This window comes from Anopheles stephensi, unplaced genomic scaffold, assembly GCF_013141755.1.
Source record: "Anopheles stephensi strain Indian unplaced genomic scaffold, UCI_ANSTEP_V1.0 ucontig22, whole genome shotgun sequence".
NCBI lineage: Eukaryota > Metazoa > Arthropoda > Insecta > Diptera > Culicidae > Anopheles > Anopheles stephensi.
In genome coordinates, this window is record NW_023405147.1 from 22,501 (window position 1) to 27,500 (window position 5,000).

Sequence of the window (5,000 nt, forward strand, 5' to 3'; positions counted from 1 at the left end):
TTGTCAGGGCACGGTAGTCCCCACAAGTCCCCGATTATTCGTGGATATCGTCCTACGATTGTTTCTGACTCCTTTTGCTCCCCGCAGGTCCCCGTAGGACGACCATCACCAGTTAAGGTGTAGTTGACTTGTCAGGGCACGGTAGTCCCCACAAGTCCCCGATTATTCGTGGATATCGTCCTACGAGTTTTTGTGACCCTTGGGTTCCCGGCAGGTCCCCGTAGGACAACCATCACCAGTTAAGGTGTAGTTGACTTGTCAGGGCACGGTGGTCCCCACAAGTCCCCGATTATTCGGAGATATTGTCCTACGAGTTTTAGTGACCCTTTTGTTCCCCGCAGGTCCCCGTAGGACGACCATCACCAGTTAAGGTGTAGTTGACTTGTCAGGGCACGGTAGTCCCCACAAGTCCCCGATTATTCGTGGATATCGTCCTACGAGTTTTTGTGACCCTTGGGTTCCCGAACTTTGCTACGATGGTTCTGCCTCCAGAGGAGACTTATGAACACTTCGTATCATTTCTTACACCGAACCATGGGATCGCGAGATTGCTCCCGGATCCCTAATCACCTTACATTTTCGTTTCGTTTCCGTACACTACGATGAGCTAATTCAATTTGTTTGTTCGTCTGGCGAACGTTTTATTGCGGAATTACCGCGGTACTTCCAGCCGGGTATGGCTGCCGTACGACCTACAGGATAGATCATCGAACCACTTTTCGTGCATATTGTCCGTCGAGGGTATCACCTCGATACCCCCAACAGACCTTTGGACACTTCCTCACTACTCCTTGGAGCAGCAATCAGGGAACCATATAGTAGGAACAGCCGAATATGGAACTCTTTTCGTACTTTGGACACCTCCTATAACTTGTATGGCGACTTCGGGGACCTTCATTTCGTTCTCAGTTGGTACCCCTATTTCGGTCTTTGGACACCTCGTCTTACCCGTATAACTCACTTTAGGTCCACTTATTTGCCTGATATCTCATCGTGAACCCGTTTTTCGTACACCGTACACACCTAGGAACACCACATATGCGTTTCCCTTTCGATCGTGAAGTTTTCAAATTTTTCGATTTTTGGTCCTAGAAATTCATGAACGGTGGGAGACCAAAATTTTTCATAAAAAAAAAATTTTCACCGTTTGACCATAAAAACCTTCTTTTCGTACATACCCCATCATTTCTTCACGTTTTAGGCCATTTCTGAAATTTTCGCTTCGATAGTGTGTCCCCTATAATACAAAATGAACATTTTGCATCTCCCACAAGTGGCCATTTTTTTCCGCCACTGAAGAACACGACCTCGGGAACTCGGACCTAGGACGTGGCCATGTAAGTCATAGGCCACCCCAACTTTTGCAAAATACTGTTTCTTTTCACTTTTCATGATCTAAGGCGCGTTCCGACGGCGTTTTGAACAAATTTATGAGAAAAAAAATTTTGACCCTCGGACCAAAATTTTTTCGTTCGGGGCCCCATGGCCTATGGCCAGTATGGGAACTCGGGATGCCGATATGACAAAATTTGTCAAAAAATCACTAAAAAGTCGCTATGGCCCATTATTTAGAGCTTGTTGAGACCTTTCTAAAACACCTTGGTTGACCCCTGTCCGATAAGTAGTTTTCGAGATATTCGAGAAAATGTGATTTTTTGGGACTTAGAAAATTTTTGACCCGTACCCTAAGAAAAAGTGATTTTTTCATAGGACAATTTTTTCTTCGCAAATACTGTTTGGTTTCACTTTTCATTATTAGAAACGCGTTCCGAAGCCATTTTCATCAAAATCTCGTGAAAAAAAAATTTCACCCCCGGACCAAAAGTTGGCCGTTCGGTGCCCTATGGCCTATGGCCAGTATGGGAACCAAGGATGCCGATATGCGAAAAAGTGTCAAAAAATCACTTGAAAGTCGCTATGGCTCATTAAATAGAGCTTGTAAAGACCTTTCTAAAACACCTTGGTTGACCCCTGTCCGATACGTAGTTTTCGAGATATTCGAGAATAAGTGATTTTTTGGGACTTAGAAAATTTTTGACCCGTACCCTAAGAAAAAGTGATTTTTTCATAGGACAATTTTTTCTTCGCAAATACTGTTTGGTTTCACTTTTCATTATTAGAAACGCGTTCCGAAGCCATTTTCATCAAAATCTCGTGAAAAAAAAATTTCACCCCCGGACCAAAAGTTGGCCGTTCGGTGCCCTATGGCCTATGGCCAGTATGGGAACCAAGGATGCCGATATGCGAAAAAGTGTCAAAAAATCACTTGAAAGTCGCTATGGCTCATTAAATAGAGCTTGTAAAGACCTTTCTAAAACACCTTGGTTGACCCCTGTCCGATACGTAGTTTTCGAGATATTCGAGAATAAGTGATTTTTTGGGACTTAGAAAATTTTTGACCCGTACCCTAAGAAAAAGTGATTTTTTCATAGGACAATTTTTTCTTCGCAAATACTGTTTGGTTTCACTTTTCATTATTAGAAACGCGTTCCGAAGCCATTTTCATCAAAATCTCGTGAAAAAAAAATTTCACCCCCGGACCAAAAGTTGGCCGTTCGGTGCCCTATGGCCTATGGCCAGTATGGGAACCAAGGATGCCGATATGCGAAAAAGTGTCAAAAAATCACTTGAAAGTCGCTATGGCTCATTAAATAGAGCTTGTAAAGACCTTTCTAAAACACCTTGGTTGACCCCTGTCCGATACGTAGTTTTCGAGATATTCGAGAATATGTGATTTTTTGGGACTTAGAAAATTTTTGACCCGTACCCTAAGAAAAAGTGATTTTTTCATAGGACAATTTTTTCTTCGCAAATACTGTTTGGTTTCACTTTTCATTATTAGAAACGCGTTCCGAAGCCATTTTCATCAAAATCTCGTGAAAAAAAAATTTCACCCCCGGACCAAAAGTTGGCCGTTCGGTGCCCTATGGCCTATGGCCAGTATGGGAACCAAGGATGCCGATATGCGAAAAAGTGTCAAAAAATCACTTGAAAGTCGCTATGGCTCATTAAATAGAGCTTGTAAAGACCTTTCTAAAACACCTTGGTTGACCCCTGTCCGATACGTAGTTTTCGAGATATTCGAGAATAATGTGATTTTTTGGGACTTAGAAAATTTTTGACCCGTACCCTAAGAAAAAGTGATTTTTTCATAGGACAATTTTTTCTTCGCAAATACTGTTTGGTTTCACTTTTCATTATTAGAAACGCGTTCCGAAGCCATTTTCATCAAAATCTCGTGAAAAAAAAATTTCACCCCCGGACCAAAAGTTGGCCGTTCGGTGCCCTATGGCCTATGGCCAGTATGGGAACCAAGGATGCCGATATGCGAAAAAGTGTCAAAAAATCACTTGAAAGTCGCTATGGCTCATTAAATAGAGCTTGTAAAGACCTTTCTAAAACACCTTGGTTGACCCCTGTCCGATACGTAGTTTTCGAGATATTCGAGAATAAGTGATTTTTTGGGACTTAGAAAATTTTTGACCCGTACCCTAAGAAAAAGTGATTTTTTCATAGGACAATTTTTTCTTCGCAAATACTGTTTGGTTTCACTTTTCATTATTAGAAACGCGTTCCGAAGCCATTTTCATCAAAATCTCGTGAAAAAAAAATTTCACCCCCGGACCAAAAGTTGGCCGTTCGGTGCCCTATGGCCTATGGCCAGTATGGGAACCAAGGATGCCGATATGCGAAAAAGTGTCAAAAAATCACTTGAAAGTCGCTATGGCTCATTAAATAGAGCTTGTAAAGACCTTTCTAAAACACCTTGGTTGACCCCTGTCCGATACGTAGTTTTCGAGATATTCGAGAATAAGTGATTTTTTGGGACTTAGAAAATTTTTGACCCGTACCCTAAGAAAAAGTGATTTTTTCATAGGACAATTTTTTCTTCGCAAATACTGTTTGGTTTCACTTTTCATTATTAGAAACGCGTTCCGAAGCCATTTTCATCAAAATCTCGTGAAAAAAAAATTTCACCCCCGGACCAAAAGTTGGCCGTTCGGTGCCCTATGGCCTATGGCCAGTATGGGAACCAAGGATGCCGATATGCGAAAAAGTGTCAAAAAATCACTTGAAAGTCGCTATGGCTCATTAAATAGAGCTTGTAAAGACCTTTCTAAAACACCTTGGTTGACCCCTGTCCGATACGTAGTTTTCGAGATATTCGAGAATATGTGATTTTTTGGGACTTAGAAAATTTTTGACCCGTACCCTAAGAAAAAGTGATTTTTTCATAGGACAATTTTTTCTTCGCAAATACTGTTTGGTTTCACTTTTCATTATTAGAAACGCGTTCCGAAGCCATTTTCATCAAAATCTCGTGAAAAAAAAATTTCACCCCCGGACCAAAAGTTGGCCGTTCGGTGCCCTATGGCCTATGGCCAGTATGGGAACCAAGGATGCCGATATGCGAAAAAGTGTCAAAAAATCACTTGAAAGTCGCTATGGCTCATTAAATAGAGCTTGTAAAGACCTTTCTAAAACACCTTGGTTGACCCCTGTCCGATACGTAGTTTTCGAGATATTCGAGAATAAGTGATTTTTTGGGACTTAGAAAATTTTGACCCGTACCCTAAGAAAAAGTGATTTTTTCATAGGACAATTTTTTCTTCGCAAATACTGTTTGGTTTCACTTTTCATTATTAGAAACGCGTTCCGAAGCCATTTTCATCAAAATCTCGTGAAAAAAAAATTTCACCCCCGGACCAAAAGTTGGCCGTTCGGTGCCCTATGGCCTATGGCCAGTATGGGAACCAAGGATGCCGATATGCGAAAAAGTGTCAAAAAATCACTTGAAAGTCGCTATGGCTCATTAAATAGAGCTTGTAAAGACCTTTCTAAAACACCTTGGTTGACCCTGTCCGATACGTAGTTTTCGAGATATTCGAGAATAAGTGATTTTTTGGGACTTAGAAAATTTTTGACCCGTACCCTAAGAAAAAGTGATTTTTTCATAGGACAATTTTTTCTTCGCAAATACTGTTTGGTTTCACTTTTCA